This window comes from Cyclopterus lumpus, chromosome 5 (assembly GCF_009769545.1).
Source record: "Cyclopterus lumpus isolate fCycLum1 chromosome 5, fCycLum1.pri, whole genome shotgun sequence".
NCBI lineage: Eukaryota > Metazoa > Chordata > Actinopteri > Perciformes > Cyclopteridae > Cyclopterus > Cyclopterus lumpus.
The window spans coordinates 11,710,917-11,737,209 of record NC_046970.1 but is presented as its reverse complement, the minus strand read 5'-3'; the positions used below and the strand labels follow the sequence as shown (position 1 = coordinate 11,737,209).

The window sequence follows — 26,293 nt, the reverse complement described above, 5'->3', positions numbered from 1 at the left end:
GCTGACAATGAATATCACCACTGTACTTCATGTGGCTGTAGGTCCTAAGTCTTGTGTTGCAGTTAAATATGGCTAGTTGGGTCCCCACCTGTGCTTCTGTCAGTTTAGTCAAATTGGATTGGGAACCAATGAAGTACTCAATCCCATCTGTGGCTCCCTCTAGTGTCACACCTCTGATCTGATCTGTCTTACACTTTACATGACGATTGACCAAATCAATAGTTTGGTATATTCGTAATAATAAGGAATGTACTGGCAAGCTCACCAACACCAAAAGACCAGAAAGACATATAAAGTATATGTAGCAGAATAATCTCCATGGTGAAGAAAAACCTCTTCCTAACATGAATACCGTGGTCAAGAATACTCTGGAGGTAGTACGTGTGTCATTGTCAGAGTCTACAATTAAGAGATGCTTTCATGAATCTGAATACAGAGGGTTTACAACAAGTTGCAAGCCACTGGTAACACTGAAGAACAGGAAGCCAGATTAGACTTTGCCAGAAAACATCTGAATAAGCCTCATCAGTTTTAGATGAAGGTTCTTTGGAAGATGAAACTAAGATTAACTTGTACCAGAATGATGGGAAGAGAAAAGTATAGAGAAGGAAAGGAATGTCTCCTGATCAAAAGCAAACAACATCTTCTGGTTAACATGGTGGGGTCAGTGCTATGGCATGGTCTTGTATGGTTGCCATTTGAACTCGGTCACTAGTGTTCATTGATGATATCACAGCTGATAGAAGTAGCAGGATGAGTTTTGAGGTGTTTGGAGCTATACTCTCTACTCAGATTCACCCAAATACCTCGAAACTGATTGGCTGGCGCTTCTCAGTACAGACAGATAATGACCCAAAACATACTGTGAAAACAACCCAATAGCTTCTCAAGTTTTTTTCAAATCATTTGGGAGTAAAATTTGAAGCTTGAAGCTGAAATGTTAAAGAGAGGGAGGGAAATAGAGGGAGGGAAAAGAGAGAGGGGCAGAGAGATAGGGAGAGGGAGTGGGAGAGAGAGAAAGAAAGAGGGAGGGAAAGAGAGACAGACAGGGAGAGAGGGAGGACAGAGAGGGCGAGAAATTAAGAAAGAAAGAAAGAAAGAGGGGAGAGGGAAAAGAGAGAGAGAGACAGACAGAGAGAGAGACAGAGAGAGAGAGAGAGAGACAGACAGACAGACAGACAGAGAGAGAGACAGACAGAGAGACAGACAGACAGACAGACAGACAGACAGAGGAATGAGAATACCTGTGTGTGTGACTCTTGGGGCTTTTATTTTGAAAGGGAAGACAGAAAGACAGACAGCCTGTAGCTGCTCTGTGTGTGTGTTTGTCTGTGTCCTCTTAATGTAGCTAAAACCAGAATAAGTGTGAGACTGCTCTGATTAGCTGCACCTGTGTTATGAGTGACAGAGTTTTTGCTTTGAAGAATATCTTCATAGCCGCCAATTCATTTATTTTTTTCGGAAAAAGCTTAATATCATATAGAACTTCAAAAGTAACACCCCAACATAATTATATTTCCTGAGACACAAGACTCTTGCGAACCCATAAATGTCGCTTGTGGGTCTGTATGTTACACGATGTGTCTCTAGTCGCGATTTACAAATCAGGTGCCATCGTCTGTGAGAAGACGTTTTGGAGGGAAAGATATAATGGGGCTCTATGGGGCAGAGACTGGACTTGCTCCCTCGTTAAGCGTTCTCCTGACAAATGTGGTAAACAACGTGGATTCTATCGACACATGTAAGGACCGGCACAAGAATCCCTAAGTTTTGATCCATAAATGGTGTACAAAGAGTAAACGGTGTGGCCGTAGTGACAATTTACAAATGTTTTTTGGTTAAGATTCTCAATCCTCTCAGCCGTCTAGCGATGACGTCACAGCTCTAAGCTGCCACATACACACTCATTGAGAACTCTCAAACGGGATGAAAAACACATCAAACTAAACCGGGAACAGTTAAATAAGTATAAAAGCTATCAAAAAAAGCTAAATTATAAAGTTATAGCTAACGATTTTATCAACAGAAGAAGATACAGTTCAAAATACATACGGAGGAAATAGAAGAAAAAGAAGACGAATCACAAGAACAATAGTTGGAATGCTGAAGCATTCCAACTAATAATAAGTTGAAGAAAGATTACAAGAACAATAGTTGGACTGCTGAAGCATTCCAACTAATAAGTTGAAGAAAGATTACAAGAACAATAGTTGGAATGCTGAAGCATTCCAACTATTGAACCTCTAAAAATGTGGGGGACTGTCAGTTAATTTGGTGTTTTAGTTATATCCATTGAAATAAAGCTGAAAGTCTCCACTTCAACCACATATTGGTTGCTTTATCTATAATCCATTGCAGTCGTGTAAATAGGAAAAAATTGAATTGTCGCAGTCCAAATACTATGGCCCTGACTATAGTATTTGATTATCAAATTGTCTGTCGTCCTACCTGATAAGTAAGAAGAGCAGGATCTTTGGAAATGTCCGAGCCATATTTCCAAATCCGTCTGATGGTTAGGACATAAAGATTAAAATATAAAAAAGTATCTCAAGTCACAGGGAAAAAACAGAAGAGCTGCCAATGATCGCTGTCAGAAGGACACCTGGAGTTTAACGTGTCTGTGCTGTAAAAACGTGGTTGTCAATATCTCCTGCATCGGCCATTCATCAGCAGCCTATGAGAATTCATCAGCTCTTATTATGCTCAGAGTCAAACATGGACAGTCACACACATGCAACACACGCACACACAGACCATGAATTGGTCACCAAGACGGAGATGTTATCCGTGGAGCACCTCTACACCAAGTGGTGTAATCTGAGAGCTACTGTAAGTATGAGCCCTGAGGCTTAAAAAAAATACTATTTAACTGTTCACATATAGTCAGAAGTTATTTGAATGAGCTGTCACTGTCAGGACTCAGCCAGCCGGACTCCCTCCTCAGCCCATTCACACAGTGACACCCGGTACCTCAGAGCGCGCTGCCAGGGAGCTACGGGCTTGGAGGCGGGGACAAGCCAGGTGCGCTCCAACTCACACCTGAAGCCACTCAGCTCGTCCCACAGCTGCAGCTCGTCAGCTCGTTGTCTACGGGGAATAAGGATCAGGACCGTCTGTGCTGACGTTGCGAGTTCGTGCCATGATATCTGTGGACTTTCCCTCCTTGGGTCTTTGCTGATTTTTGTATGGAGTGTTTTCTTGGATTTGTTGTATAGATTATTTTCTGTTCGACCATCAAGTGGATTACCTTTTTTCTAGTGATGGCGAGATGAAGCCTCATGAGGCATCGAACCACTTCAGCCAATTGGTTCGAGAAAGGGTTCATTACTCGAAGCTTCATGTGCACACGACACCATCTAGTGGCCAAATGTATAATCACAGGCAGCTGTATCTGAACCACAATGTGATGCATTGAATTGTTGTGTCTGTTATGGCTGTTGGGAATGACTGAATTACAAAAATGTATGCCCAAATAATTTTTGTAAATAAATGATCACATATGTGCATAATAAAATATGTTTTGAATGTATCATGTGTGTGAACATTTTCCCAAAATGGTAGTGTCGTATGGTAAGGCAGGTGGTGTAATAATGTTATTATGTCACTTTAGGGAAATGGCATGGGCTTAAGCAGGCAGGACTGTGAAAGTGCTTGTGGAACTAGGAAAAGAGGACTGAATATGCTTGTGGAACTTGGACAGTGATGTACAGGACAGGGGACATTTTATTCATTTTTATTCAGAAATAACAGTTTCTCAACAGTTTTTGGTTTTAAACGATTCCTTTTTTTGGACACAACCTCTCCGGCCTTTGAAAACACCCTTTCACAGGGTACAGAAGACGCTGGCGTGCACAAAAACGCAAGAGCTAGTCTATATAAATGTCGATAAAGAAATGTTTGCCTCTCCCAGTACACCAGAGGGTTTTCCAGCCTGCTTATATTGGGCTCAGATAGGTAAGCGCTGGACCTCCACAGTGGCATCTGCTGTTACATTTTGAGTTTTTTTGTGCCTCCATGACGCTGGTGTCCAAACGATGCCACAGTTTGCTACCTAAGAAGAAACCACAGATCATGTTACGAAGTGTTTTCATCGGAATAATGAATCTCAAAATGTAAAATAATAGATTACCTCCTGTGACATCATGAGAGGTGGAAGCCTGGGGGATTTCCTCTCTGCTTTGTGTTGACCGTATTATGGCGGCACACTCGGAGGTCAGTCGTTTGATTGCTTCGTTTGCTTTTGTTTGGCTAAAAAATCCTATTACCTTAAATCGGGGGTCCAGGAGGGTAGCAAGAGACATTATGCTCATTGACTGCAAAGTGTACAGCTTCTCCCGGAGTTGCCTGATGAGCTGGTTTCCCATTTCCATTGCGGCTGCAGGTGCTGGCTTTGTCATTTCCTCCTGGAGGGTGTGCTCCAGCATCTTCACGAGGGGAACAACTTTGGAGGCAGACACATTTTCCTCTGCCGACAGTGGCATCAAAGAAGGGAGACAGCAAAGACAGGCACGCCCCAACAATGTTGAATTCTTCTGCTGTTAGGAAGGGGACGTCATGTTGTAAACCAGCTAACGCTGCTCCTACTGGCTCCCTTTGCTCCATCAAACGTTGGAGCATCAAATACGTGCTGTTCCATCTGGTCTCCACTTCTTCATGTTAGCCATCCCCAGATGAAGTTGCACTTGTGTAAGCTTCTCCTTTAAAGATACAAATGAGTAGGCCATTAAATGACTGCAGTAGGAACACAGACAAACTATTAGTGTTATTAGAAATTGGAATAAAAGGAAAGAGCATACCTTAGCAGTGGTGCTGCTTCTAAAGAAGCCAACCAGCTTTCGTGCTTTGGCCCGGATGCCAGAGAGCACAGGCTGCTGGTCAAGTGCCTTCTTCACGATCAGATTGAGTGTGTGCGCAATGCAAATATGGTGCCGAAGCTTCAGCTCTCTCACACAGGCAACCATATTGGGAGCACCATCAGTGACCATGCATGTCACCTTATTAGTGATTCCCCATTCCTCCATCAAGGAGGCTTTCACACAAGCTATATTTTCAGCAGTGTGTGATTGGGGGAATGCCTGCACTCCTAACAGCACTAAACTGAGCTTGGTATTCTCACCCACAAAATGGCATGTTACTGCCAGGTAGGCATCCATATTGATGGATGTCCACATGTCAGACGTAAGGCTAACAGCAACCACCGTTTCCATTTTAGCCTTAGCCAACTCATACTTGGCCTCCACCATGGCCTTCAGAGCCTAAAAGAAAAAAAATATAGTGCTGAACTGTGAGACACAATAAAGTACTCTTGTTTCATGCATGCACCCACCCATACACACCTGTCTTGTAGGGATAACATAATTAGGATCCAGTTTGGACACAAATGCCCTGAATCCAACATCATCCACAACAGTGAAAGGCTGTGTGTCCTTCACTATCATGGAGACGAGGGCTTCATCCAGCTCTTGTTTTCTGGTGGCTGGTTAAAAGAGAATACATACAGTGTCTGTTACCTGTCTTTATTTGCACAATAAACAAAAGTGAACAGGGACACATTGTGATGGTGCATTTGTATTATTGTAATGACTTACCATGGCTGGGTGAAGCTCCAGTTTCCTCCTTATTCTCATGCAAGGCACGGTAATGCCTTAGCATGGATGAGGTGTTGTTATTGTACCCCAACTCCCTGGAGCACAATAAACACCGCACCTTTAAATAAAATAAGAAACTGCAAAATACCGTTCTTGATAAGCAAACCTAATGAGTCTGAAATAGAGTTAGATTTAGCTTACCTTATTAGGAGTTATCAAATCAAAGTGTTCCCACACAGGGGACATCCTCCTCTTCCTAGCTGGCTCCATCTTATCACCTATCATTCTCACCTCACTCTCCTAACTCTCCAAACTATCTCTCTCTCCAAACTATCTCTCTCTCCAAACTCTCCAAACTATCTCTCTCTCCAAACTCTCAACCAACAACACACATTTTGAATGGAGCCTGAGGGGTTTATATTGCTGTCAAACCTCCCGGCAAACTCTGAACAGCTTGCCGAAGCAGTCACGTGGTACAGCCGGGTAGCGAGGCTTCGGACGTCATCATTTTTGGCTCCTCCCCTACATGAAGCAAGCCTCGATACGCGCTTCGAGGAAACGCCCCCTCCATTACTCGACACACGCTTCGAAGCGTCGGCACATCTTGTAACAACACTACTTTTTTCCCTTCCCCTGGAGAAGAGGAGTTTTTTTTGTTTGTCGAGTTGATGTTCAATCACTCGTGGATTAAGGGGACACTTTGAGTTTTTTTGTGTTTCTTTTGTGCTCTAATAAACTACGGCGTGTGTTCGGCTAAGACAAACCTTCCTGTTGTCGTGCGCTTGGGGTCAGAGACAAACCGTAACAGTACGAACTCGCCATGACGACCCCAGCCGACACAGAGAGTGGATTGTCCAGCTCTGTTCAGGTTGCCCTTAGTAGGCAGCTGCATCTGACCAACACCCACTCTCACCAGCTGGAGGCGGCCTCCGTTGCCGTGTAGAACCTCCAGGTCCAGCCATTCCACGCTTCTGTGGAGATCCTGACTCGTCAGCAGGCGGCATCAGCAGACCAACAAGCCGAGATCCTGCTACAGCTGCGGGCGTTGACGATGGCCCTCACCACCCAGCCGCTGAACCAGCCTGTGAACCTGCCCCCTGTGGATCCCTCTCCGGTTAACCCTGCGGTTACCAACCCAGTACCACGGGAGCCTAGCCTCTCCAGCCCATGACCGTTCGAGGGCGATTTTGAGACTTGTGCCACCTTCATCATGCAGTGTGAGTTGGTTTTCGCTCACCAGCCTAGCAGGTTCACCTCTGACACCGCTCGAGTCGCGTATGTGATTAACCTGCTCGCCGGCCGGGCAGCCCAGTGGGCTACCGCTTCCTGGGCCATGGGTGCCAGCTTCCGTCTCTCCTATAGGGAGTTTGTGGCAGAGCTACGTAAGGTGTTCCGTAAATCCAACCAGTGGTCAGGACCCCGGTGCCTGGTTGAGCAGTATCCAACAGGGTGGTGGCAGAGTGGTGGACTACTCGGTGGAGTTCAGGTTGGCCGCTGCGAAGAGCGGGTGGAATGATCCTGCGCTTCGGGTCACCTTCCGGAGGGGGCTCAGCGAGGCGGTGAGAGACCAGCTAGCCACATGGGAGGAGTCCTCTTCCCTCGATGACCTCATCAACCTCACCATCTGCATCGATGGACGCCTCTGTGAGAGGAGGCGGGAGCGAGTCCTCCGGGGATCCCTTCCCACCCCCCACAGACCCAGCATACAGGAGAGGACCCTCGCCTTAGCTCAACCTACTCCCCCTATTCCCGTCCTGCCCTCATCACAGACACCGACTGGCGAGGAACCCATGCAGCTGGGATGCACGCGCCTTAGCCCAGCCGAACGGGAGGTCCGATTCAGGGCAGGCCTGTGTCTCTACTGTGGCCAGAAGGGACATCGCATCAGCGGCTGCCCCACCCGGCCAAAAGATTAGGCTCACCAGGACCTCGGGAGATCCTAGTGAGTCACCTTTCCTGTTCCCGTAGTCCTGCACCACCGAGCCGGCGGATTAGCGTCACCCTGGCCTGGGCGGATCAGCGGATTACAGTGGGGGCCCTCCTCGATTCTGGGGCGGCTGAGTGTTTCCTGGACTCGGAGTTCGCTGCCCAGGCTAACATCCCGCTAGAAGCACTGGAGGAGCCCGTAGAGGCCTTTGCACTGGACAACCGCCATCTGGCCCGCATCACCCAGTGCACCCGTCCCATCTCCCTCACCGTGGCTACCTGATCCTGGCCCCTGTGATCCTAGGGCACCCCTGGTTTGTACAGCATGAGCCACACATTGCCTGGTCCTCTGGGATGATCCTGGAATGGAGTTCCTCCTGTCACGCCCAGTTTCTACAGGCAGCCCCCAGCCCGTCACCCCGACCAATCCCCAGTGCCCCTCCCCCGGACGTTTCCTCTATTCCTCCGGAGTACCACGATCTGGGAGAGGTTTTCAGCAAGACCGGGCTCAGTCGCTCCCTCCACATAGGCCGTACGACTGTGCAATTGACCTCCGCCCTGGGGCTTCCCTTCCCAGCAGTCGGCTGTACAGCCTGTCTATTCCGGAGAAGGCTTCGATGGACGAGTACATAACAGAGTCAGTGGCAGCAGGGCTCATTCGGCCGTCGTCCTCCCCGGGGGCAGTGGGCTTCTTCTTCGTGAAGAAGGATGGGGGGCCTCCGACCCTGTATTGACTATCGCCAACTGAACGACATAACGGTCAAGAACAAGTATCCCCTCCCCCTCACGAGTTCCACCCTTGAGCCCCTCACCCAGGCTACCATCTTCACCAAGCTGGATCTCCGGAGTGCCTACCACCTGGTTCGAATCAGGAAGGGGGACGAGTGGAAGACCGCCTTCAAGACACCCCGAGGTCACTACAAGTACCGGGAAATGCCATTCGACCTTACCAACGCCCAGAAAGGAGGAACTCTCCACAGACGGAGTGCAGCTCCCAGGGAGCCACAGACCGGGGCTGTCTCGAGTCTCCAGACCAGTAGAACCATGTCCCCAGAACAAATGCTCGGCTATTAGTATGGTCATGCAAATGAATTCACACCTAAAGGTTAGTTCCATTGGTCAGTTCAAAGGATGCAGCAGTTCTGTTTGCTACGCCAATTAGTAAAACTAGTGGGGTCAAAGCTCACTCTTCCGGTCAAGGACAGGAAGTTCCCCTTCACAATAAAACCCTATTATCCTGCCTTCCGAATAAAAGCAACACATTAGGTTTCAATCGGCATCCATTTTAACTATTGTCTAAACAATAAAACATTCATTCATTCTCATGCATCATACAGTTAATCATTACATTTGTCATTAAAACAGAATAATAAAACAGTGATCCTCTCTTATGTTTCATAATACATTCCTCCAGAATATTCCTCATAATATCCCAAATTAATTATCATATCTTTCTTTATGTATTAATTTAAAACATAAACTTCTCTTATCTACATGTGCAAATATATATAAAATCCACTACAACCTAACAGTCCCTCCTTTTATACTATTCCATAGTATAAACAACTTGTATTGGATTTTATTTCACCGCACTGTATACATCACTGTAATACAATCTTTATTATCAATACCTGTGGAAGAAAAAACAATATCACTCCCTCCTTTTGACCCTGCTCTGCAAAGTAACTAAAGTCTAGGAGTGTTGTGATCAGATGTGTCTATCTGTGCATATGTCTATGTGCATCTTCTTTCTCTGCACTCTCATCTTCTTGATGGTCTCCTTTCTCTGCATGCTCATCTCCTCCATGGTCTCCTCTCTCTGCATGCTCATCTCCTCCATGGTCTCCTCCTCTGCATTCCTCCATTCCGCGATTTCCTCGAGTAAAAGGAAAACAGCAGGTTCAAACACTATATTTATTTTATTATCATCATACTTCTGTGATTTTTTTATAATTTGAATCAATGTGTTAAAGGTGCACGATACTCCTCTGTGGGCAGCACATCTGTTGGTGAGGTCCATCACAGCAGGCAGCCAGGTACACAATGAAGGTCGACGATGGAGAGACGAGTGTAGCTGTGGGAGAGAATTAAAACACACAGAGCGGCTTTCTGCGCTGGCTCTAACTAAAGTTGGATATCTGAAATATATTTGGAAATAATTTCATATTTCCCGAACCAATTCTCTAACATGTCTGAGAAGTAGTCATTCTATTTCTATGTTTCTTTTAATCTTCTCAAAAATTATCTCTTAAAGAACTGAATTATCCAGGTTCGGACTAGCAATCTCAAACTCAATTATCAAGGATCAGATTAGCAATCTCAAACTCAATTATCAAGGATCAGATTAGCAATCTCGAACTCTGTGTGAGGAACAGCTTCTCACCCGTGGGAGGAATCAACTATTAAATGCGCTTCTGTTGTCCAACGGAGTCTTAATTACTCGTCCAATCCCATCTATTTTAAATTATTTATCTCTTAATTTATTTATCTCTGCGGATTATATTAAATGTAATTGATCAACTCTATGTTCTTTTAACTATTTCAAATCCTGCTAGGATCTGATTGCGAGCTGGTATTCGTCTTTGTGGTCTGGTGTCCTTTACACTTCATCACTGCTACGTGTCGTGGTAGCAGGATGGCTCTCAGTAATTGCTTCAATTGACTTTTGCTTTTGTCAATGCCACTACTTCTGCTAGCTGTGCAGATGCTGGCTGTGCGATGATTTCCGCAGAAATGGTTGAATGTCTTTTCTCTTGTTGCTGCATGACTGAGTATGCAGCAATATTTCCATCTTCACATTAAGTCCATCGGCCATGTCGTTTGGCTCGTATGAGACTGTGATATGTAGCTGTTGTAAGACTTTTGAAATCTTATCTTGTCATCGAGAATGCACTTGAGGTCAACTAGGCAAGAACTCCATGTTCTGTGTTGACCTTGAGCTCGAGACACATCACAACATGAGCAGTTTTCTCAATTGCTCTTTTCGGGACTGCCAAGTGTCTTGTGCAACCTGTTTTGACCTTTTCGATGTGGTCTAACTTCGAGCTGTCGTACATCAGGTCTCTCTCCTCCCTCCTTTTTCTGAAACAAAACAGCGGACACTATCCCGCTTGATTCAGAAACATCAAGGTGGAAGGGCCTGTTGTGGTCAGGTGTAGACAGCTTTGAGGCTTAGCCAACTTCTTGTTTGGTCTTTGCGAATGCCTCTTCTGCATCATTTGTCCATGTGAGCAGGGCTTTCATGTTTCGGCTTCCTGCTTCAGTTTGCATGTCTCTGAATGGCTGTGTGAGAGACGTGAAGTCAGGAACGTAGTGTCGACTGTAGCCTGGTTAGGCCCAGGAATGACAGCATCTCTTGTACTGTCTTTGGTTCAGCTGCACTCAAAATGGCCGACCTCTGTCCCGCCGACAGAGCGCACAAGTCTCCTGGGATCAGTTGTCCCAGGAATGACACTGCATTTTTGCAATCTGAGTCTTTGAGCGCTTCACCTCATAACCTGCTTTGGTTAACAGCATTAGAAGGTCTTTCGTCACTCCAAGACAAATTGCTGCAGTTGGTGCAGCTAACAGCAGATCATCCATGTACTGTACAAGTACTGTGTCTTCCGGTAATATGAAGTCTTTGAGGTCTTGCTTCAGGGCTGCATTGAACAAACCCGGGCTATCTCTGTAGCCTTGTGGCATTACGGGTTTGGCACTTGAATGTTCTGTGCAATAGTGGCTTTGTTGATGGTTCTTAGGTCATGAACCATTCTCCAGCCTCTGTTACCAGATTTTGGACTGGTAATATCTGTGTATTCCAGTTGGACTCTGCGTCGATGAGTAAGCCTGCTTCATATTGTCTCTCGAATGCCATCTCTTTGTTCTAGCTGAAGCGGATATTGATAGCGCCAGACCGTGTCTTGATCTGGTTTCAAAGTCATTACCACGTTATGTTGAGTGGTGTGGCCAACATCATAGTCTCCTCTTGACCATATTTGTGGTGGCACTTCCAACATTTCATCAGTGGAGGGATGATTTGAGTGTTCCCTTCCATGATTTCTGTCAAGTTGTTGTTGGAGTTGTCCCTTGGAATACGAGTGTTTCTGTATTTTCCAATAGTCACCATCTGGGGTGTGGGACAGATATGGGGATTTGGTAGGAATCCACCTTTCTTTTGAGACTCTCCATCATTGGGCCAAGGTTTCTTGCTTCATGACCTGCTCTGATCAGTAGTGTGATGTGAGGGGCAGAGTCAGGTTGCAGTGCATACCAGTCTCGTTGGTCTGCAGACAGTAAACATTCAGCTGCAACTCCTTCTTTTCCTACAATTATGGCTTCTGTTCTGATGACTTCAGTTTCACCCTCCTTTTCTTCTTAGGCGACGGCGTAGTTGTAGGTGCAACGGTAGGGATCTTCTGGCATGACATATGGATGTTGTGTCATAATCCATGGCATCTATGGCACAGGTGATGATAGGTTCTCGCCCATTTGGAACCATTATTCACTGCGCCGGGCCCTCTGGGCCTCTCCATAGAAGATCCACATAATCTTCATCCTGCACTATTCTTGCAGGCATCTGGTTCTGGTTTGGAATGTGTCGTCCAAATCCTCCTCTTTGTGGGCTTCTTCTGCCTCTAGCTGCATCAGGGCGACTGTAACATTCCTCAGCCCTGTGCCCAAGTCTATCACAGATACGACAAGGTTCTCGCCACCTGTCTCTTCTGGATCCTCTGGACTTGTTTCTGTCTTTCTCCTCTTCTTTATATTGGTCCAGGGCTTTGCCCACTGCTTCCTGGATCTGGACTACGAGGTTGCTAACAGCAGCCATCTGCTTTCGCGCTTGTGGGCCGTGCTTAGCAGCCTCTGTGTCCTCTTTTGCTATCTGTAGCTTCAGGAGTCTCATTGACAGCTTATCTTTGGTTGCCTTTTCTTCTTCATCATCCTCGTGGTGCTGAGTGATGTGGTGTGTGATGTGTTTCTTCCACACTTCAAAGGTGGCATCTTTATGCCCATCGTATGTTGCTCACGACTCAACTTGTCCGGGAGACCTGCTATTACAGCAGCCTTCCACATGTTCAGGTATGTCAGGTTCCTGTCATGTCTGGTGCCTGTAGCTGATTCCCAAGCGTCAGCTACTTTCTTCAGGTACACCATGGCTTCTTCATCTGACTTTAGCTTGATGCTGGCTAGGTTGGCCATGTTGGGAGTATCTCTGGGATTATATGGCTTGTATTGAGGTGTGCAATTGCTCAATGTCATGATAGGTGCCTGAATCTGGCATTTCCCTCTTCTTCTTCACAGCACACTGGGCTTGTTGCTGCCACTGACATCTGAGTGTGTCGCGGTGGAGGCTTGTAGCTTATGCCTTCCTTTGCTCTCCTCGGGAGGTGTTGTCGTGATCCCTGGAGGCTGTCTCCTCCTCTGCTGTCTTGGAGGCTGTCTCCTCCTCTGCGTCAGTTGCATAGCACAGTTAATTGACCGGAAAGGTCAAGCAGGGCTCCTCTTCTTGTGAGATGGGGGTGGAGGGGGCTGGGGCCTTGATTTGGCTCCTCTTCACTGAGGTGTCGCAGTTGGCCATGCGATTAGAATGGAGGCTCAGAGCTGGAGGTGGGGGCTCTGCTTGTGACAGTTCACCTTCCTCTGCCTTTCTTTCCCTCTCTTTCTTCCACCATAATTCTCTTCTCATTAGGTCCCTGTCTTCCTCCTCTCTTTGCTGACTTTGTCTAGCATCCCTTTCTCTGCCCTTTTCTCGGCCAGCTAATGCCCTCTGCAGCTGTGCGACCTTGTTCATCAGGTCTGCGACTGTTCTGCTTTCTGTGGAGTCAAACTCTACACTGCCTCCTAATAGTCTCTCTACTGGGGCCATGGTGTGTGGAGCTTCTCTTTTAAGTGGGCTGTGGGCGTACGGGGGAGGGTATTAACATATTATGGGATAGATGGAAGGGGTGGGAACTGGGGCTGATGGCAGAAGTACAGGGGCTGTCTCCATCGACAGCTCTTTATTCCTGTTTGTTTCTTCTTTGGGGTCTTTCGGGGTGTTGCTTCTTCCTGGCACCTCCGGGCAGTGTTGTCTTCATTCACTGCTATGCCATGTCGTGGCAGTCTTGCCTACACAATGGCTTCATTGGTTCTGGTGACGTCTGCTGATCGGGACGTGAACCAATTTTCTTTTCTGTTTGTCTCTCAGCTTGAGCACTCTCATCAGAGTAACTTCTGGTCTTCTGTGGGCCCCTCCAGGGTTGTTACGTCAAGTAAACCCTCGGTATGACATTGCTGAACATATTTCCTCAGCTTCTTATTCAGTCTTTTGGCTTGAACTATCAGGTTCATAGCAGCATAGAGGATGTCTTCAATCCAAGCGACCTGAGTCTTGATTGAAGTTGGCTCGACATTTTCCGAGAATGGGTACTGACTGGCTTTATATAAGGAAATGTAAATGTAGAAGGAAAAATAAAATTTCAGATTAAAATTTATCAAAAAAATTAAAAATTAATTTTTTTGAATAAATTAAAAAATAAAATATTTTCACACTATGTGTCTAACGTGCAAGTGTGATGCGATTGGGAAAAATATTCAAGTTAGGAAGGGAAAAAAGTTATACACTGCAATTGGACAATAATAGGTTAGACAAAAATGGGAAAAATGTGTTACTTTATGCAAATGGGACAACGATTACGTACAGTCCACACAGCCAAGCACAAAACAAATGATACAGCCTTCAGCTGTCAAAAATGGGAAAAACTTGTTATTTTATGCTAATGAATCACATGGGGCCCAATCAGTATAAGTGGGACTCTGTCCAACACTTTATACAGGCTTCTCCTGTGTACTTTTAATAAGCAAATTATTTAACAGGGGCCCATTGGTATAAACGGAACTCTGTTCTACGCTTATACAGGCTTCTCCTGCGTTTCAACCAAATCAATGGGAAAAAACGTCATTTTAAGCAAATTTTTAACAATTACTTTTAACCGCCCAGCATAAACAAGCAAATTATATGATCACAAAAACTGCCAATTATGAAAAAAAAAGCAAACGATAAAACAATTACTCTTAATCAAAGAATCGTCAATAATGAAAAAACAAATGGCATGAGAACCAAAACCGCCAATTATGAGAAAAGCAAACGATAAAACAATTACTTTTAATCAAAACCGGTAATAATGAGAAATCAAACAATAAGTCTTAATCAAAATCCGACAATCATGAGTAAAGCAAACGATAAATCAATTACTGTTATTCAAAAAACTGGCAATAATGAGAAAATCAATTGCTGTAATAAACTGGCAATACTTAAATCAAAAAGAATAATGCATCAGTGGTTTATCACTGTCCTCTTTCACTATTCAACACGATGGTGCCAATAAGGTTAATCCCTAGGGCACTCCATGGGGGGTGGGGGGGGTTCAACCACTAGGTGTCAAACCTGATGGTGAATGGCTCTCGATTCATCAGGGGCTCAAAATGGTATAAGTGGGATTCTATTCTACCCTTATCCTGTCTTCCCTGTGCTTGTCTCTTCTAATTATGGAATATATATATATATATATTTACAGTATTTACAACAATAGCACGCTGTACTGCATAGAAAACTGTCCCAAGCGGTCCCAAGGTAGGTGGGGCTCTTGCTCTCTTCACTCTACAGACCTGTTTGTAACAACTGGTTTATCACGGTAACTTATTTATCTTATTTCTTACAATAGCCCATATCAATTCTTGCGCCGGTCTTCGCCGGGGGAATTGAACCCTCCACGCTGCTAATCAGTCACGTCGCGGAACGATTTATCTATTGTGGACTACTGGACGTTAAATTCAATGTGCGTCCCTAAAGAGTCTAAGGGGGAAATGTTTGTAGCGGACAATAGATTATGGCGAATAGCTTCTACGTAACGCTCACTAACTCCTCACTGTGGGGAGTTTAAATTAATAAACTCCGGCAGGCCGTTCTCACGGACTTCAACTCTTTAGGAACAATGCGGCACTATCTTCGCGTAACCAGTCTCGTTCAATATGCTCGTGCGACTAACAACAGATATACACACATTTAACAGTACCACACAAAACAAAACAAACATAAAAACACTAAATGAGCATCATCTTCACCACAGACCTAGCTTAGTCCTTATTCTATGTCGTGTTTTCACGCTAAATGTTTTAGCCTGGTCCAACAAGCTCCGCACCAATCCACACGCTAAAGTGTCTATATTAAGCTATGCAGGATTCGATAAGACAGGTTCCAAGCTTACCGATAATGAGTTGGCCATGGTGTGGAATGGCGTGGATCTAGCGGGCCCAGTTCCTCAGCCACGAGGCCACAGCAGCTCACGTCGGTGGTCACCAAATTGTAAGATTCGTGTTCAAAGCTCCGGGTCCCGTGGCCGCAGGAAATTCAGGATTCGAGTTAAAGTTTAACAATATTTAATGGCAAAGATAATACTCATGTAGCGTTCACGATCGTGGGGCCAGAAAGGAGGAACTCTCCACAGACGGAGTGCAGCTCCCAGGGAGCCACAGACCGGGGCTGTCTCGAGTCTCCAGACCAGTAGAACCATGTCCCCAGAACAAATGCTTGGCTATTAGTATGGTCATGCAAATGAATTCACACCTAAAGGTTAGTTCCATTGGTCAGTTCAAAGGATGCAGCAGTTCTGTTCGCTACGCCAATTAGTAAAACTAGCGGGGTCAAAGCTCACTCTTCCGGTCAAGGACAGGAAGTTCCCCTTCACAATAAAACCCTATTATCCTGCCTTCCGAATAAAAGCAACACATTAGGTTTCAATCGGCATCCATTTTAACTATTGTCTAAACAATAAAACATTCATTCATTCTCATGCATCATACAGTTAATCATTACATTTGTCATTAAAACAGAATAATAAAACAGTGATCCTCTCTTATGTTTCATAATACATTCCTCCAGAATATTCCTCATAATATCCCAAATTAATGATCATATCTTTCTTTATGTATTAATTTAAAACATAAACTTCTCTTATCTACATGTGCAAATATATATAAAATCCACTACAACCTAACACGGATCAGAAAGTTTGGCTGTCCTCCAAGGATCTTCCCCTGCAGTCGACCGCCAAGAAGCTGGAAGCTCAATCCTGCAGTGGTGAGGCTGAGACTTCCAACCTCCATGAGGATCTATCCAGTGTTCCATGTGTCGCGAATTAAACCGGTCTCCCACAGTCCCCTGATGCCTCCTGCCCCAGTTCCACCTCCCCCTAAGATCGTAGATGGGCACCCTCAGTGGAATGTTCACCGACTGATGGATGTTCACCGACTGATGGATGTTCGCCGACGAGGACGTGGGTACCAGTTTCTGGTGGACTGGGTGGGCTATGGTCCGGAGGAACGAAGCTGGGTGTCCCGCCAGCTCATTATGGACCCGGGACTGTTGACTGACTTTTATCAGGCCCATCCCGAGAAGCCTGGCAAGTCGCCAGTTGGCTCCCGTAGACGGGGGGGTATTGTCAGGACTCAGCCAGCCGGACTCCTTCCTCATCCCGTTCACACAGTGACACCCGGTACCTCAGAGCGCGCTGCCAGGGAGCTACGGGCTTGGAGGTGGGGACAAGCCAGGTGCGCTCCAACTCACACCTGAAGCCACTCAGCTCGTCCCACAGCTGCAGCTCGTCAGCTCGTCGTCTACGGGGAATAAGGATCAGGACTGTCTGTGCTGATGTTGCGAGTTCGTGCCATGATGTCTGGACTTTCCCTCCTCGGGTCTTTGCTGTTTCCCTCGTGTCTTTGCTGATTTTTGTATGGAGTATTTTCTTGGATTTTTTGTATAGATTATTTTCTGTTCGACCATCAAGTGGATTACCTTTTTTTCCCTTCCCCTGGAGAAGAGGAGTTTTTCGGGTTGATGTTCAATCACTCGTGGATTAAGGGGACACTTTGAGTTTTTTTGTGTTTCTTTTGTGCTCTAATAAACTATGCCGTGTGTTCGGCTAAGACAAACCTTCCTGTTGTCGTGCGCTTGGGGTCAGAGACAAACCGTAACAGTCACATTATTAGAAAATATAAAAATAATGACAGTTTGCAAAAACAAAGGATTTAGAGCAAGATACTGGCTTCCAGAGAAAGGTGAACCAGTGCAAGATGGAGGGTGGGCATCATGCTTACTGTATGTACTCAATAGGACAACTATTTTCCACTTTCCGTGTAAACTTCAAAAACTTAATTCAAACTGCTGTTGGAGTGTCCTGTACTTTTTGGCTATCAACAATAACCTTGAACACGTCTAATTTAATTGCATCAAATCATTATCAAAAGGAACTTGAAGGTTATCAGTGCTTTCCACTGGTCTTGGCCAAACAAACAAATGAGTTTGACTTTTCAGTTTTGGTGAATAGGCAAAGGATATCAAACAAATGTTACAGATAATGGAGATAAGTAGAGAAACCCAGGAGTATAAAAGAGTCCGCTGGTCCTTAGTTTGTTGTACAGAAGCAACATGGGCAAGCTACTCATCTGCGTTGGTAAGCTGAGCTTCTTGCTCATGGAAACCTTTTAAACTCTGCACATTTTAATGTAATATCATCTCATGCATAATGCAGATTGTTTCTTATTAATACTGAACCTGCCTCCTTACCTTCTCTAAACCTGTCTCCTCTCTCTGCAGGACTGGCTCTCCTGCTGCATGTGCAGCTAGGTAATTTCTATCCTTCATGCATTCAGTGTTGGTGTGATATGTGTAGACCTAAGTTGGTGACATAATGTAAGAACAATTGTTCCATATGTTGCAGGATCATCCTACATCCTCACCTGTTATTTCACTAACTGGGGACAGTACCGTCCCGGAGCAGGCAAGTATTTCCCCACCAACGTTGACCCATGTCTCTGTGACCACCTCATCTATGCCTTTGCTGGTATGGGTAGCAACATGATCAAGACCTATGAGTGGGACGATGAGAAACTCTACGGAGAATTCCAGGCCCTGAAGAACCAGTCAGTACACACATAGTCATAGTGTAACTCCAGCACACATGAAAACCCACATTAATACATAATTCATGCATGCAAGCGTGACATGTTAAGGTGGATGTTGTTGCTGCTTGCAGGAACAGCAACCTGAAGACTCTATTGGCCATCGGAGGATGGAACTTTGGTACTCAGAAGTAAGTTGTAATGACACATGGATCAATACTCCCACCAAGAGGAACTCGTTACACAAATAGAAGCTCTCTGACTGTCTTCCTGTCTCCAGGTTCACAGCTATGGTTTCCTCTGCTGCCAACCGTCAGACCTTCATCAACAGCGTGATCAAGTTCCTGCGACAGTACAAGTTTGATGGTCTGGATATCGACTGGGAGTACCCTGGCTCTCGTGGCTCCCCACCTCAGGATAAGGAGCGCTACACCGTCTTGGTCCAGGTCGGTCATATTGCTAATCAAATTCTGTCTAGAGACAAAGTCAGGTTGGAGGTGGTAGTATTTAAGCCAGTATTACTGTGGTTAAACACGGTATATGTGTTTCACCTTGTTAGGGGTTTGGCCACTAAATCCCTTTATCCCATCCTAAGTTTTATCTAAGAAATGTCGTCATCAAATGCAACTAAAATATAAGTGAAATCTACAAAACTTTCTCAGTTTTAGAAAAGATGCAGTCGTACAGCAACTGTAACTGTTTCTCTCTCCTTGCCCATCTGTAGGAGTTAATGACTGCCTTTGAGGCGGAGGGCAAGAAGACCAACCGCCCCCGTCTGATGCTGACTGCTGCAGTCTCTGCTGGAAAGGGAACCATCGAGACTGGATACCAGATTGCCCAGATTGGAGCGTAAGTACATGAGCAGGACACATTGTTGTGTAGAAAACAGCCATGACTAAACATTCAATCCTCATCATGTCTTGTTCACCAGTGTGCTTGACTACTTCCACGTCATGACCTACGACTTCCCATGGTTCTTGGGAGCACAATGTCGGAGAGAACAGCCCTCTGCACAAGGGCCCCGCTGACCATGGCGCCATGATCTACTTTAACATGGTGAGTGAGGCCTCCTGCTGTAAATTAATAACAATTAAACAACGTAACTCATGCTCATGCTGGGCTGTACTCTCTCATGTGTAGGACTATGCTATGAACTACTGGAAGAGCAATGGCGCCCCAGCTGAGAAACTGCTGGTTGGCTTCCCCACCTACGGCCACACCTTCCGCCTGGCTTCCTCCAACACTGCTGTGGGAGCTCCTGCTAGTGGACCCGGAGCTGCTGGACCTTTCACCCGTCAGGCTGGCTTCTGGGCCTACTATGAGGTTTGTCCTTTTTTCTGAATCTGTCTGTGCATGCATACATTATAAAACAGTACAACTTATACACATGTATTGCGTAGATCTCTAACTTTAAATCACCCCCTCCATCAGATCTGCACTTTCCTGAAGCAAGGAGCCACTCAGGCTTGGGACGCCCCACAGCAGGTGCCATATGCCTACCATCAGGGAACCTGGGTCGGATATGACAATATTAAGAGCTTCCAGGCTAAGGTATGAAGTTATATACATTATTATAATTCCTGTCACAAACATTTATGTGGTAATGTTATATAATGCTGTACACGCTCTACAGATTCAGTGGTTGAAGCAGAGCGGATTCGGTGGAGCCATGGTGTGGAGTTTGGATCTGGATGACTTCAGTGGCACTTTCTGTGGCCAGGGAAAATACCCCCTCATCAACACCATCAAGGCCGGACTGGGAACTGGAGCTTGTACGCATAACACACATATTCTCTGGTAATAAATATTAATGCTGTTTCCATCTATTCCATTATTTAATCTCTCTCCCCAGCCTGCACTTATGTTCCTGCCCCCCTGCCTCCAGTCATACCCACCAAGCACGCTGTTCCCCACCCTGGCGGTGGTGGCGGGTGGCGGCAGCAGCACAGGATCTGGCTTCTGCGCTGGCAAGGCTGACGGAATGTATCCTGATCCAACCAACAAGAACCACTTCTATGATTGCAGCCAGGGACGTACCTACACCCAGCATTGTGCTGCCGGCCTAGTGTTCGATGATAGCTGCAAGTGCTGCAACTGGGCATAAACAATCCATGGTTGAACTTTACACTGTTTGTTCTTAATTTAGGACCTGGGTCAACTATCATGTAACATAAGACCATCCAACTAAGGCCCATTCAAGAACAACTCTGTAACACATGCCACTGTTCCTACCTAAATAAATATCACATTAGAAACAACTTCAGATCTCTGATGGTTTTGTGTCTTGTGTATGTTTCTCAACAGTAAAGTCCTAAAACCTCAAAACCTTTGAAGGAGAATGAAGTTATTCAATGCAGAATAACTTGGATCATCAAACTATTTTTTTTATTTCATCTATTCACTCCTTTATTGTACACAGCAGTACTTAAACAATTGACTGTGTATAGAAGTAAAGGCAAACAGTAATTGTAGATAAAACAGTTGAGCAGTAACCAAAACATAGTAGCAGAAAGACAAAGCTAACAACAGAGGATAAAATAAGTACAGATGACCTTTAAAACACATGCAGACACCACTAACTTTGCTATATTGTAAATATAAATACCTTTTCAATATGTTGTACTTACTATATTACCCTTCAGTAGAAATAAGATAAATTAAAATAGAAGAAAGAAATCAGGAAATAGCGCCAACTTTTATTACTCAAAAACCCAGTATGAAGTTCTCACTCTACTTCAACATACTTGCAAATATTGTACGTAATATACACATAGGTCCATAAAATAGGAGTTGAAGGACCATAAACTGTTTGCAGTGGTCCTTTGACTAGGATTGTAATTTGTTGTGATGGTGAAAGCACACATCAGTTTGGCCTTAAAGTTTGACCCATCCACATTGAGCTGGCATTTTTATTTTGTCTGTATCTTGTTGATGCTCATCATGTAGCAATCAAATCCCCTTTAGCAACAAGGCAACAAGGATAGTGCATAAGAAACTCTCCACTGCCGGTTAATACAAAAACCTCACTTCAGTGGGTCAGTGACTTGTCGTAAGTTAATTAATATGGAAATTAGCTTGCAACTGTTGAAACAATATGTGCAGTTTAGTTTACCCAACGTTTACTTTTACATATTGTCATCGGTCATTTATATTTACCATATATGCAGCAGAATCAAATGATCTCCATGGGAGCCAACATTAGCATCACCCAGCTGCCAACCCAGTAGTCAATTTGAGTCACCCAATATATATAAATAGTATGAGAGGTTTGGATAATAGAATGGTAAACAGGGATTTTTCTGCTCTTACACAGACAAAGTATGTTAAAAAGGGTGTTTTTGAATAGGTTGAGTGGTTGTAAATGTATGCCAATTAGTTAGGCATGACACAGCAGCCAAATGACAATCTCACCTAAGAGTGTAAACTGAGAGTACAGGCCAAAAATGAAAAACATTAATAAGAACAGGATAGAACAGAGAGGGAAAATGGGAAGCTTAGCCAAAGCCTCTGGATACGCAATGAATGCCAGGCCAGATCCTGTGCAAAGATGGAGAAACATAATGTCAGAAATAAAATACTGTAGCAGCTTTATGACATTTTGTTTTTTAAAAAGTAAGGGGAATTATATTACACGTACCTTCCTTTACCACTGCTCCAATAGATGTGCGATAGGACCCACAATTGAAAAGATGGCAAAGACTGCTGTGATGACCCACCTCACATGCCCTAGGTGTTACTGCTTCAGTTCTCTGTTACAGGTGCTGATTGGCGTGTCATCAGCCGGGATGAGCCACACCTGAGCCAGAGTGGCCTGGCCATAAAAAGTCCCTCTGCATTTGGCTCGCTCTCACTGGGGGAGGACATCCGGTGTGTTGCTGATATTGACACCATTGCTGCCTTATTGTTTGCTTTGAATCTTGGTGCTCTGCCACACACCCATACATGCACTGTACTACTGATAAGTGATACCTCCACTTTCATTGGTTTGACTTGTGTTGTTAAAAATAAATTGCTTTTTGTTAGCAGGCTGCTCGTTTGTTTCTGTTTGTTGCTGCCTTTGAGCCGGGTCGTGACACATCGGGGCTTGTCCATTCTTTGTTGATCCAGTGGGACGTTAGAGGTCAGCTGGAGCAGTTAAGGTTGTAGCGTGGTCGGCTGTGCGCCTTGTACTGGGTTTTGCAATCCGGTTGTATGGGAGACATTTGAGTTGTAAGTTGACTGTTAACTCCACACAGAAAGCTGTGTGGAGATAACGTGCCTTGTATGTAAGTTAACTGCTGATTTTCTGTTCCTGTTAGGCTGAAGAGAGGATTCCCTTGGAGTTCCTTTTTTTTTTTTTTTTTTTTTTGGTAGCGTGGTGCTAAAAATGGTTGGAGCAATTGTCTCGGGGGCACATCCAAGGCTGCAGGTGGGTTGCCAGTATATGGTGGCTTTGCCGAGCCTTCGGGCTTAAGTGCATAAATACCCACCATGATTAGCACCTGAAGACTAGGGGAATGAGTTTGAATATACTGCCTGTCCCATTGCATAAGCTGACAACCCACCTCCCATGGCCTGGGTGTCACTGCTTCAGTTCTGTTATAGGTGCTGATTGGCGTGTCGACAGTCGTGATGAGCCACACCTGAGCCGGAGTGGCCAGCCCATAAAAAGGCCCTCTGCATTTGGCTAGCTCTTGAGTCGGGGAGGACATTCGGTGTGTCGCTGATATTCACACCATTGCTGCCTTATCTTTTGCTTTGTATCTTGGTGCACTGCCACACACCCATACATGCATAGCACTACTGATAACTGATACCTCCACATCCATTAGTTTGACTTGTGGTGTTAAAAATAAATTGCTTTTTGTTAGCAGGCCGTTTGTCTCCCTGTTTGTTGCTGCCTTTGAGCCGGGTCGTGACTTTGCAAACACACTGGTTACTAGGAGGAAATAAAACAGTCATACAGACTACTGAATTTAGAGGTAACAATTTCACAGAATTTATCAAATGGTGCCACTCAAACCATTTCCCAGCAGATTATATCTACAGAAAATGGAACTATTGTCTTTTTTTGATGCCATTCAGGAGTGTCTTAGTTGGAATAATAAAAAAATGTATAGTGGCTTTAATATTTACTAAATGACTTATACCTGATATTGTCTTTACTTAGTTTAAAAAAAATTTATCAATAGTGTTTGATCAAAATAAAATAGATAAGCTTGATTTGTGCTTCAAATTAAATCTCAGTTATCTACCATGGTTAAAGAGGGTTACAACAATTAAGTCCAGGATCATGTTGTAGATGTTATAGGTAGCAAGAGTCACAATTCCATCTGTAGCAATGCCCAGGGAATAAAAGATCTGAGTTGCTGCATCCCGCCAGACCTAAAACACACCAGCATATCATGAAAGTCTGCTGACAATGAAAATCACCGCTGTACTTCATGTGGCTGTGGGTCCTAAGTCTTGTGTTGCAGTTAAATATGGCTAGTTGGGTCCCCACCTGTGCATCTGTCAGTTTAGTCAAATTGGATTGGGAACCAATGAAGTACTCAATCCCATCTGTGGCTCTCTCTAGTGTCACACCTCTGATCTGTCTTACACTGGAGCTTGTATGCATAACACACATATTCTTTGGTAATATATTATAACACTGTTTCTATTTTTTTAATTATTTAATCTCTCTCCCCAGCCTGCACTTATGTTCCTGCCCCCCTGCCTCCAGTCATACCCACCAAGCACGCTGTTCCCCACCCTGGTGGTAAGGGCACCATAGGATCTGGTTTCTGCGCCAGCAAGGCTGATGGAATCTACCCTGATCCAACCAACAAGAACCACTTCTATGATTGCAGCCAGGGACTTACCTACACCCAGCATTGTGCTGCTGGCCTAGTGTTCGATGATAGCTGCAAGTGCTGCAACTGGGCATAAACAATCCATGGTTGAACTTTACACTGTTTGTTCTTAAGTTAGGACCTATCATGTAACATAAGATCATCCAAATAAGGCCCATTCAAGAACAGCTCTGTAACACATGTCACTGTTCCTACCTAAATAAATATCACATTTAAAGTAACTTCAGATCTCTGATGGGTTTGTGTCTTGTATATGTTTCTCGACAGTAAAATCCTAAAACCTCGAAACCTTTGAAGCAGAATTAATTATTATAGCAGTACTTAAACAGTGGCCTGTGTATAGCAGTAAAGGCAAACGGTAATTGCAGATAATTTCAATTCAATTCAATTCAATTCAGTTTATTTTGTATAGCCCAATATCACAAATTACAAATTTGCCTCAGAGGGCTTTACAATCTGTACACATACGACATCCCTGTCCCAGGACCTCACATCGAATCAGGAAAAACTCCCCAAAAATAACCTTTCACAGGGAAAAAAGGGAAGAAACCTTCAGGAGAGCAACAGAGGAGGATCCCTCTCCCCGGATGGACAGAAGCAATAGATGTCATGTGTACAGAATGAACAGCATTTACAAAGTTACATAAACACATTACATGAATATGACAATGTATGAATGGAACTCCAATCCATGAAACAGAAGGAGGTAGAGAGGAGGGGGCGGGATAAAACAGTTGAGCAGTAAAAAAACATTTTAGCAGAAAGACAAAGCCAACAACAGAGGATAAAACAAGTACAGATGACCTTTAAAACACATGCTCACAGCACTAACTTTGCGATAGATTGTAAACATAAATACTGTCTCAATATATTCTACTTCTTTTATTACCCTGTGGCACCATCAATAGAAATAAGATAAATTAAAATAGATGAAAGAAAACAGGAAATAGCACCAACTTTTAATACTCAAAAACCTTGTTTGAAGTTCTCCCTCTAATACTTCAACATACTTGCAATTATTGTATGTAATATACTCTTAGCTCCATAAAATAGGAGTTGTAGGACAATAAACTGTTTGTCTTCGTCATTTGACTAGGATTGTATTTGGTTGTGATGGTGAAAACACACGTCAGTTGGGCCTTAAAGTTTGGCCCATCATCCACATTGAGCTGGCATTTTTATTTTGTCTGTCTCTTGTTGATGCTCATTATGTAGTGTGAAAGGAAAATTAATTTAGAGGTGTTATAATTTTCTAAGCCTTTAAATTCTTAAGTATGTTTTGTCTAATGGATTATTACACTTAATTACACTTAATGAATAAACTAAATTACTCCTACTCGTGGTTCCTTGAATCTTCAAAATTTGGATGGGAGCCAGAGCCTTCAGTTATCAAGCTCCTCTTTTATGAAACCAGCTTCCACTTTCAGTCCAGGAGGCAGACACCGTCACCTCATTTAAGAGTAGACTTAAGACTTTCCTCTTTAATAGTGCTTATAGTTAGGGCTGAATCGGGTTTGCCCTGTTCCAGCCCCTAGATATGCTGCTATAGGCTTATAGGCTGCTGGGGGATGTTTTAGGATACAATGAGCACCTATCTCATCTTCTCTCTCTACTTATGGATGAATTTACATCTCTCCAATGCACCTTAATAACTCTGCTTCCTCCCCGGAGTCATTGTGACTTCACTTCTCATAGGGTCCATTGTACCTGGCGGTGTCTGATGCCTGGTGAGCCGGCCTCCCGCGTTGGTCCTGCTGATGCGCCCCGCCCCCCCCTCCTCTCTACCTCCTTCTGTTTCATGGATTGTAGTTCCATTCATACATTGTCATATTCATGTAATGTGTTTATGTAACTTTGTAATGCTATTCATTCTGTACACATGACATCTATTGCATCTGTCCATCCGGGGAGAGGGATCCTCCTCTGTTGCTCTCGTGAAGGTTTCTTCCCTTTTTTCCCTGTAAAAGGTTATTTTTGGGGAGTTTTTCCTGATTCGATGTGAGGTCCTGGGACGGGGATGTCGTA

General features: G+C 44.5%; 1 pseudogene; it reads left to right on the top strand.

The window, feature by feature from the left end:
- Positions 1–17,961: 17,961 nt before the first annotated feature.
- Positions 17,962–20,538, top strand: LOC117731270 (annotated as a pseudogene).
- Positions 20,539–26,293: the final 5,755 nt, after the last annotated feature.